Consider the following 11,229-nt stretch of genomic DNA (forward strand, 5'->3'; position numbering starts at 1 on the left):
TAATACTGTAAGCAGTATGTGTTTAATACTAAGGAGATCCAGTATGGCTCATCTAATCACTTATGAAAAAATAGCCTTAAATAATGACTTTTAATGTCAATTCAATTTAATTAGATTTAATGAAATAGTTAAGGTCTTTATAGCTCTGTTCCTGGTTCTTAGATCATTTATTTGAATAATAAGGTACACTTATATCGATTAGTCATAAATTTCCAACTTTTACTCTAGTGTGTTAAGAGTCTTTTTAAAGATAATATTATTGCCTACTTCAAAGATGATGGGGAATTTCTTTTAAAGGTATTTCTTAAATCGATGAAGTTAATACAAAGGGAACTTGCTGAAAAGCACCACAATCACCGCCACGTGGGAATAAAGCATTTTTATTGCAAGCAGCATGTGCAAAAATGCCTTGCAATTTCTTCCATGCTGCTTGCGTGTCTGTTGCATGATGCCAGTTCCTGTCATGTTCTTCTTGATGTTCATCAACAAACCACTGTGCTTGTAACAGGAAATCATTTTACAGCTCCACTCACAGAGTCCTATTTACACAAACTCCCCCGAAACACTTAAGGCAGGATATTTGATTGTGAGTAGACTTTTCCGTGCTGTTTTCCCAGACCTGCCCGTCACCATGGGTTAAGACCTAAACACTTAAAAAAACACAACTTACAGAACTGCTTGCATAGTTCAATAAAAAATAATAAATTTAAATGTTAATCATAAAAACCTGCTAGTCATGAGAAACAGCTCTGATGTAGCATAATGCCATTGTTTTTTGGGGTTTTTTTTTCCAGCAGTGTACTGAATCATGTGCTATACCTAGTGCATTAAGGCACATTGCATCGGGGTTCAGGAAACAGGCCACACCGTAAAATATTCACAACACAATGATATTCAAGGATATTATGTTAAGATTCAATTCTTTTTCTATTTGGAAATGAAACCATGCTAACTACAGAAATCCCAAATACTAGCTAGTTTGTTGCTGGCATCAAAGTCCTGGGCTGCCAGGGACATGCTGTCATCTGACTCTGGTGAATGGACTGCAACTTGTAACACTTGTGTCTATAGTTAGTGCCTGGACATCCTCTGTGTGGGAATAGACTGGCAATGTCCCTGTGGCAAAGTCCCTGCCAGCCATTTTCTTCCTAATGGCCCTTCCCTGAGAGATTTATGATCCACAGATAAAGAACAATTAGAGAAAAGGAAATACAAACATTTGTAGCTCTCCAAAGAAAGGTTTACACTTACAGAAATACCATTTTTGAAACTGAAAGTCTGATTTGAAACTGCTGATGGTCTTATTCATTAGATGACTCGGTTGCACGTACAATGCCAGGTTCATTCAGGTGTCATTTAACAGGTTGCCTCATTACATCTTTTCCTAGTCTGTGGTTGTATGCTGTGACTGACATGTCCTTTTTTGTTTGCTCACCTTTGTTTATCTGCCATTAACGCTGACATATCTAATAATTGTGTCACTTCGAGATATATGGCATTATGGCAGAACATGTTTGTTACAGAGGTTACCACCCCACGAACAGTTCAACTGGGGCCTCCGCATGTCTGTCCACTCAGGAAGTGAAACAGGATATACTTGTAGTCATCCTCCAAGACACCAGGAACCTGAAGTCCTGAAACACAGAGAAGGGACATAAGACCACGTAACACGGAGGGTCTGAAGTGAAGGGGAAAAAAGAGGAAATGAAAGAAGTTTTTGTGAATAAAATTATAGATTCAAGATTAAATCCACAGTATGTTGTCCTTTTTGGTAGACAACATCAAAGAGCATGTATTAGTCATTGCTTATGCTCCTAGACTGTAGACATGCCACTAGAACATTGGGAATAGCATTTATATAGCATTGTTGGCTACAAGCCACATTTAACAGTATTCATACAATGCTTTATTCTATATACCTTATCTATCACATACCAAAAGGCAATTTACCAATGGTTGAACTGATGCCAACTAGTGAAAGCCTGCTAAAGTCGATGAGCTTCCTGTTGTGCAAAATAGAAAAAGGCCACATAAAATTCAGCAAGTCGTCCAGCAGTATCATACAAGACATGATGTCAAGAACTTATGGACAGTAGCAGCCTTTGGCCTTGTGATTTTAGTTGAGACTGGTTGGATTTCAGTCATATTTTTTTAGTGACCACTTACAATGTATTTGTAAAGACACGTTTTTCGTGCACAAGTTCCATGTGTTGGATCTTATGCACAGCATTCACCGTAATCAGGAATTATGCAGATTCCCATAATGATACTAAATTTGTACTAAGCCCTTGCATCTTTTACTCCCTTTCCTCTCTGTGTTGGCAGTGTCTGACATATTGCTCAGCGATTGTGTTCTTTGATTGTCCATGTTTAATGGCAGCCTCCATCTGCCAGCCCCGTGTGTCTGCAGGGTAGCGGTCCGCGGTGCCCCACATTAGAGTGGGCCCCAGGCACATTCCGCTTCTGGAAGTGTGATTATTGAGGCCTGATTACAATGTCTGCGACCACGATAACAAACCAACACTCACTGAGTTCTTGGCAATCTCATTGCCAAACAAAACGGCTGGAGAATTAATGATGCTTCAAACTCGGACAGGTTTTTTAGTGCTGATAATCTGGATCCAGGGTAATTTGAAACAATTGGTGGCATATGGTTTGGTTTTACAATTGTCCAGCAACAGATATGAAATCTGTTGGACTGAGAATGTTACAGCACCCAATAATCAGATCCATTCAAGTTAATTTAGGGTAACTGGATAAACAAACACAGCAGTTGCACAAATGAATAAAAAGTTAAGAAGAAGAAAATAAAATGAATGAAAGGAAGATAAATTAAAAGAAAAGGATTATAGGAATTTCTAGGATCAGGCATTCATCAAAAAAACAGTAGATCTGTCTGGTTTGGATTTTGTGGAGGCTGTCTGTAGGGTGGTTAAAACACACTGCTGTGGAGAGGAACCGGAGAACAGAGAGCATGCTGCTTAGTGTTTGACACACACCTGAAAGCCCCTCATGTTCTCCTTCTGTAGAAATGCCTGTGGTGGTCTCCAACTGCCTGCTAGGTTTTGAGGGGTACTGATTGCCTCATCCCTGCCTCCAGGCAAAACTTCGTCCTTATCACTACCTCCTCTCTTTTCTGTTTTTCTATTCTACTTCTCCCCTCACTCATCAGCTTCCTCTTTTGCTCAGTCTACTCTCACTCTCTCTTTTCTTCTCTGTTTCTCACTCTCTTCATCCCCTCAGGGCAGCAGGTTCGGGTAGAAGTCTATTGCGGCGATCACAGCTGATAACCTGTATTCTGGACAGGCGGGCCACATGGGGCCACACCTTGCCCGAGGATAGGTCCATCCATGCTGGGGGCAACATAGGCACGGGGGCCGGGGGGCTAAGGCCGGGGGCTAGGTCTAAAGTCGGGGTTGAGAACTTGAAGTGAAGCAGGAGCAGGGGGGAAGTGGGCTGGATGCTGGGATGGCAGCTGCAGGAGCCTGAAGGCCAGGGCAGGCGAAAGGGAATGCAAAGAGGGGTGAGGGGTAGAGCTATAGAGCCTGGACAAGAGGAAAGGGTCAGCGTTAGTGACAGGAGTTTGCGTGGTCTATCTGAAGCACTACTGAGGCATGGTCGAGCGGAGCTGACAGGTGAGAGAACAGCACCACCCCTAATGATGCCAGTCAAGGTGCCGGTTGGTGTGCACTCCACTGTGAGGTGAACTTGATGGGCTGGTAGAGGCAAGAGGTGAAAGAAGGTGAAGTGAGAGCTGGATACTGTGGAGAATGACACTTTATAGCTTATAGCCTGCTGTGTGTAAAGCTTTTGTTTATATTGATGTTGCTTCAAATCAGATCAATTGGACACTTCAACCTAGCTGTTTTTGCAGTGAAGCTACTGCGCTGTAAAAGCACCGTATAATTATTACTAACTGCTGGCATTACAATCCCTTTATGAGCGTATGTGCGAATGCGCACGCATTCACATTTTTTTATTTGAAAAAACTGCAAAATCTAGTCCTGGAGTTACAAAAATCTAATCAAATCACTAGACGGTCTCTAGTGATTAGATTCTCCATCCACAGAGTAATAATGCGTTTTTATTCACTTAGCTGGCTCCACAGGATAAGACAGCAGGCCATGAGTCTGCTTCCACTATGGTCTTGAAAATAGTACTATGTCACTTTAGTTAGAGACCACAAGCTGAAGTAGCTGGTCAGAAGGTTTTGTGTGCAATCCTATTTGTGCCTTTGTGTACATCTTTAGGAGCGCACACGCGCGCCTTTGTTTTATAATCATGCGTATTGCAGATGCAGGACTGTGTTGCAACGCTCCATCTGCTTGGCTGCCTGGATTGCCCTGTCTGTGCTGCTCTGATTCCATCACCTTCAGTGGGTTTGTGGGTTGGAGAGAGTGGGGAGTCGATTGGAGGGGGGGAAGGAATGGCGATGGTGGAGAGTGTACACAAAAAGTCACCCTGAATCTGCCAGCTGATTAATCAAGGGTGATTCGGCAGCAAGTACAGCCTACCCGCTCCTTCCTGGCTAGTCCGTGTGTATTTATTTAGAGTAACCCGTGGCCAGTCACGCCTGACCTCAAACCATCAGGAACAGCCACGGTTGCGCCCAAGCATAAACAAAAAATGCGTAATGAAAGTAAGAGGACAGGGGACGGGGTAGTGTGGTGTGGGGCAGAGATGAAGGGGAGGGGGAAAGAACGGCGGGCAGGCTCTTTTTCTTTTCTCAGAGATAGGGATCTTAAGCTTCACAGCAGAGCTCATGGGTCCAGACACAGAGCTGAAATAGCTGCCTGTGTCCCGGTGTTTACTTCTCAGCTGACATGGGAAGGGAAATCATTGACCTCTGTCAGATCAACCAAAGTCCATCCATCTTCCAGGCTAAAGGTATTTTTTTGTTGGGTATCAAATAGCTGATGGTGAGTGGGAAACCTTCCCTCTTGCATAAAGACTTAGTCTTAGCTCCACAACTGGCTGCATTTGTGACAAAAATACACAAGTTTGCTGTGCTTTTCTGCTCCCGTTTCTGAATTTGCTCAAGTTCATATTGGGTTAAAAGCATCAAGTTTGATAAATTTCATCATCTTAGCTGTGATGTAAGTAGCAAGGCAAGCAGGAGAACAGAATCAAACAAACTCCAAAGATGGAGCCTCTATGGAGAATTATTGATCGAACATGAAGCCAGAAGTCTGAGAAGGTTGGCTCTCAGTGGTCCCAAGTGGTGCAAGAGGCCCAAATCTCTCTGTCTTTAAGTGCACAAAACATAGAAAAGAACAAATACAGCGGATGGGTGAGAGGAAGGGGAGAACAATATAACACACTCTCAAGTCTGAGAATGTGTGTTTTGATGAAGCACATAAAGAATAGTTATTGTTTTAAAAAGTATTTCAGAAAGTATCCCAAAATTCATTAGTGCATATGATTTAAAATCATTCACCGACTCTGTGTTTACACTGTGTTTACATTTGAAGTTTTCAAAGTTATTTTAAAGGCACACTGGAAGCACAAGTCAGCCGTGACAAGGTCAGCATGTTTACCAACCTCCTTGTCCTCTTTGTCTGCCTCTTTGCCTTAGTAAGTAATCTGCATGGCACATGTTGATCGTCCAGGGGAGGCAGAGTGGCATTTCAGCTGAGCAGGTGGAAGCGGGCAATGCACCACCTGGTGCTAGGAAAAATGGAGAGGTGAGAAAGAGCACGGCCTTCCAGCACAGCTTGTTGGGTTTTGACCCACTACAACTCTCAATCTCCTCGCCAGAACATTTTTTTTCTTTGCTGCCATCACATTCAGATCAGCCACACAGCACCTGCGTTACTGAAGCACGAGGGGGCCTGTCTCCCGTAGAGATAAACAGAGAATGGGAGGATGGAGGATGAAGGAAGGGCAGGAGAGAAGGAACATAGCGGTAAACAACAGCACCTTTGGTCCTGCATCTGTCTGAGCCTGGCATCCTACAGTGTGTGACAGTTAGAGATGCACGTGTTACATTCAACAATCCCTGGCATAGATGTTGAGTCATCCCAGATGGCCATCACTTTTTTCCTCCACTCTACTTGCTTCTCTTTCTCTTCCTCTACCTCAACATTGCTTTTACCACCTACTGTCAACAAGGGACAGCCACTGAGGTGTGATTTTGAGTTTTGCTTTGGGTAGCATAACTGGTTATTGCAGAAATTCCAAATAATGTTTTTTGGCATTTTATGACTGGAGGAAGATAAAAACCTGTGCTTCAACAGAGGGGACAAAGAAGGATGATTAACCCTCTTTAATAAAACGTCTGACATAATCATGCGCATGCCAGAGGTAAAGAAGAATGCACTGTCAAAGTTAATACCCCTGACAGCTTCTCAGCTCTCAATGACAAAATAGAAGAAAAAAAAAAGAATAACCCTTTGACTTTCGACAGTTGGATTTAGAATTCGACTTGACAGATGCTATGCTATTCCCCACATATTGAGATGGGGAAAAAAATATGAAAATGCATTATTAATTCCACAATGCGAATAGCCAGTATACACAGAGTGCAAAGGAAGAGTAGGCAGGCAGGCAGGCAGGCTGCCGAATGTGCCAGCCAACGAGTGAACGAGCAACTCTAACCTTGAGCTTTCACCATCACTGTTTGACATCTCTGAAAACATGTTCTCTTTTTTTCCAAGTGTGGGTTGTCAGTAGCACTGTCACTGGCAGGGAGAGGCGACGTTAAGTAAAGAAGGACACATGTGGCTCCGTCAGGAGGAGGGGTCTCTGTAAAGTCACTCACACAGCTCCTGTCACGGTTAAGTAGACAGGTGCTTACTGTTAACACCCCACTAATATCTTTATGCATATTTATGAATCCCCCTCCCTTATAATACTTGCTCGTTAATGTCACAGCTGCCAAATATTGACTATGACTTTCTTTTAAAAAGCGCATAAATAAAACAGCTTTTAAAGATTCTGACCTGCTTAAATACATCACTTTTCCTCTCCCTTTGATCAGTAAGCTTTTCATTATTTAAACCTCTGTGCTGCTTTATAGTTTTGCCACTTCATCTGCTGCAAATATGCAATATATCTTCATTTAGAGTGGGTATCTATCCCTTCATCTAACGTACCCACATTTAATCCTCCCTCTTTTCGCTGCGTATAAGTGTGGTCAGAGACGTCTAAGTGCTCTCATTATGGGAAAAGTTTGCAAGAGGGGCAGAACTTGCTGCTGGGTCTCATCAGTGAGAAAGAGGGAAATGGCTTTTTGGTCTCTGAGGATTTGTATGCTGATTGCTCTTGCTCCATAAGCAGGCCTTTCTATTCCCATGAAAACTTGGCCAAGAAATGCAACGTGCTGCGTATGGCAGGAAGCGCTTTGACGAGATGTCTACTAAACTGGACAAGTTACTGCTTTGCTGTGAAATCCTAATCCAACCCAAAAAAAAGGATCTGAATTTCATCTTCCTATTACAACTTCTTTGGGGTTCAAACAAAAGTCTTGACTAGAAACTCTGTATGGAGAAATTCACCTATACCCATTATAACCCACTAAAAAGCCTTTTCTTGCAGCAGAAAGGTGTGTTCTTTTAAAAGCATCAAAAATGTAAATTTAATATTTTAATTCTGGATTAATGTATGACATAAAAATCCTGTTCGGATGTCGTTAAAGACCATTATTTTACAATTTCAGTCAATGGCTTGTTAGAAGTTTTTAATGGTGCTTTTAAGACTGCTATGTGGGGACATGCTCGCAATGTCAAGTATGGGATGTTACTATGTGCATTCTGGCAATAAAATGGATACATTTGATGTCTATTACCTTTCCAGGTGATTGGCTGTTTGCCGAGTTCCAAGCATTTTCTTGAATTGTGAACTTTTTTGTCTCTCCCATTGTTATCCAGAGTGGGTGTTCAAGAACAGTCTTTCAAGTTTTGCCAAGATTACTAAACAAACAAAGGATAGATGAAGCAGCCATACCAACAGCCTGGTACTTCTTCTTTGCATCACATAACCAATGAAGAAATATGAAAGATCACCCCACAACCACTGGCCCTCATGAGGACCTCCTGTTAGCAGTTAACCAGTGACAATACAGTAGCATAATAACATCACCAGCTCTGACACCCAGACAACATGGACAGAACTCGGCTCTGTAAATCCTATGGCACATTTTTAATCTAGCTGGGGTGGATTCAAATTGCCCAATTAAAATCTGCGGTCCTCTTTTAACCAGAACACTTAATAAGCAATCCGATTGTTCAGTCTGACGTCACTAGCCGTGTCTGGGTCTAAACTCCGCTGCAGGTCCATATATCAAACGATCACTGTGGCATTACTGAGAGTTGAAAAACTGTCTAAAGTCTTTCATCTTTAATAAAATGATCAGCGTTCTGCTCTACCAGGTGTAACAATTGAGTTTAACATCCAGGCATCCATGAAAACGGAATTTATGACATTTAACGGAGTTAGAAGTTAGCAGGGAGTTAGCTCGCTAGCTTCTATCTAAATACAATATAGCATGTCCTGGCTGCGGGGTTTTGGAAACAAATTCAAACGTACAGCTCTGTTATCACTTCCAGCATAAATGAAGACAGAAAACTAAACAGCAGTGACGTTTGTAGGGTTACTGAAGTTGGGCTAGCTGGTATATAATGATGTGCTACGTGACCGCTAACGACACAGCTATGTTAGCATAATATAAACAAGCTAACTTTTTTTCCACTCGATAAAAGTTAACGTGAGTGCTCTCGGTGGTCAGGAACAAATGTAATCGCATGGCAGGATGCTGTAAAAGGACCAAACTTCAGCCAGGAGAACAACTGAGATAATCTATCCACAATACGAGGTTAGTCATTCATATACTGCTGCATGGGCTGGGCTGTAGTTACATCCTAAGGTTTTAAAAACTGAGCTTAAATAAATGATTAGCGGTAATAAAAGCCGAGGGAGGTCAACAGGGATCACTGACTGTTTTAGGAGCTTTTTGAGATCAAATAGAAGAAAATACAAAACATTAAACATGTTAACAACACAAAAGCCATATTAAACGCAGACTACTTTAGACCCGGAAGTAGGATTCGTCGCGTCATCACTGAACAACCGGATAGTAAGCATTTGTAAACAACAACATATCAATTGTTTGAAAATGTGCAAATTTAAGACTTCCTTTGGGATTTATGGCAAATGTGTCATGATTCAAGTAATGATCAACCAAACATGAAGCCTAAAAGAACAGACCATTGATCAGGGATGGATAACCTACCGTGCGATATATTATCATGCACAGAGTGCCCATATTCAAGCCCGCACTAATTTAAATTCTAAAGGGATTTTAGTTTGCCTCTTCCTGTCTCTAAAAGTAAACAAATTAGCCCTGTGGAGCCATGGGTGGGGTCAGAGGTCAGGCCTGACACGAAGGCAGGGTGTGACAGGCTTAGGCCACTTGGACTTCTCGCCCGAGGAACAGATGTTAGTGGCGGCAGTGTGATTATCACCACGGCGACCGAGGAACAGGAGCAGCGGCCCTTGGATGGATGCTGGTAATTACCCAGGCTCCCCTGGGAAGGCGATGACACGTGCCCGCCACTCCTGGAGATCACAGGGGCGTAATTAAAGCCGCAGTACCAGTTGTTAATAGGGCAGCCAGTAAAGGTAGCAGAGGATGAGGGGAAAGAGAAAGCAAGAGGAAGGGAAACGAGGGGGGTCTACTAGAGGATTGTCTCTCTTTTGTCCTTTATCTTGCTTGTTTTGCACACTGTGACCTTCCTGTATGGCATTGGATTCCACAAAAAACTGTTTATTACAATAAGGTTAAGAAAACCTCACCAAAAATATATGCTGAGCTTAATAAAAATTTCGCAATTTCGAGGTGAACAAAATGTTATTTTGTGTCCTGTTGACCAAAAGGAAAAATGGAATACATTCCAACACTTTGCAAGAATATTCAGCAAATTCACTTCTTTTTCAGAGTCACAAAAACAAACTTTGTGGCACAGAAAGAGCTATAGCTTCAGTCATGTTCAGCCAAAGAGAACAAAAAAAGGTTTACTGTACAACAAAATTGTCACAAAGTCACCCCAAGACCTCTGCTGGCATGCAGGAATCGCTTTAAGTGCAGCCGTAGTGTTTGCTAGTGACAGGTATGTTTTTGTCTTGCTTGGCAGCGTGTGATGCAGAGATTGCCCACGCAGAGCTCTTAAAAGCACCATACAAGACCCCAAGTGTCAGAGCACATCACCACAGCCTTTTAGAGCCACAAAACCCACTGACAGCACCAAAATGGCCTCTCTTGCTTTTTTTGTGCTCCAGTCGGCTTCTTATAAATGACCACATTCAACCCCTGTATGGCTCTTGACAGCCCTATGAATTCTTCTTCCAGAAAGGACTGGTTCCAAAAAATACACATTGCTTTGAGGGCGTGGGTTGGGGCATTCTGTAAGTGCGTTTAGACTTTGTGTGAACAACTTAAAGGGTTTTCATCTTGATAGTAAGTTCTTCTTTGGATGTCAAAGAGTTGAAAAATTGTTAAATTGGAAATTGTTAGGGCGGGGTGGGGGGGGGGGGGGGGGCAAGTGCAAAGTTGCCAAAACATTATGGCACACTCCTGAAACATCCAGTGGATGATAACTGGATTTCAGTGCTCATAAATGACCTGATACAAATGAAATGTGTGATTCTAGGCAGCTTCTTTAATTAATTACTATCTTTGTGAAGTTATGCCTGTAGTTAACATGAAGACCTAATCATCTTTGCCTAACGTACCATCTCTGACCATTCAGAGAGCTCTCCACTGGCAGAACAAGGGGACTGTGGCGATAATATGTAAGTTTGCCAGTCAAGTCTGTCTTCCATAGCAGAGGGGAGTCCCAGAGAGAATTAGCCATGCTGAGCTCGACACAGAGTACCCCCACAGATAAATGGCAAGGTTCTGGCAGGACATATTTTTGGGATCAACTCACTGACCCCAAAAAAGTGATGTCTGCAAAATGGGCTCACCAGGGACAGGGGAAAAGAAGTAGCCATTTCTACACCTGTTAGAGCCAATGTCAGCCAATGAACCATGATCTTTCAATTACTGTCGTTTAGCTCAACTCAACTCAAAGAGAAGAGATCCACCAGGGATTGTTTGTCTAGCAAGAAGCTGCCAAATCATACATACAGCTTGCCAAGGCAAAGGTATGGATAAACCATCTTTATTCAAGCAAAATGAACAAATCCCTAAATATAATGTTCCAATCTTTATCCTAAATAGTTTTCATTTTC

General features: G+C 42.4%; 1 long non-coding RNA gene across 1 annotated transcript; it reads right to left on the reverse strand.

Annotated features, from left to right (window-relative positions):
- Nucleotides 1–428: 428 nt before the first annotated feature.
- On the reverse strand, nt 429–9,432 carry LOC147307107 (uncharacterized). Its single transcript, XR_015126417.1, has 4 exons — nt 9,230–9,432; nt 7,787–7,910; nt 1,436–1,634; nt 429–1,162 (listed from the first exon to the last, which is right to left on the reverse strand). It is a non-coding gene; the product is annotated as an uncharacterized LOC147307107 (long non-coding RNA).
- Nucleotides 9,433–11,229: the final 1,797 nt, after the last annotated feature.

Source organism: Aulonocara sp. 'chitande type north' Nkhata Bay, linkage group LG19 (genome assembly GCF_057382095.1).
Source record: "Aulonocara sp. 'chitande type north' Nkhata Bay isolate Kocher_YH1m ecotype deep benthic linkage group LG19, A_spYH_male_GT1.1, whole genome shotgun sequence".
In the NCBI taxonomy this organism is placed as follows: Eukaryota; Metazoa; Chordata; class Actinopteri; order Cichliformes; family Cichlidae; genus Aulonocara; species Aulonocara sp. 'chitande type north' Nkhata Bay.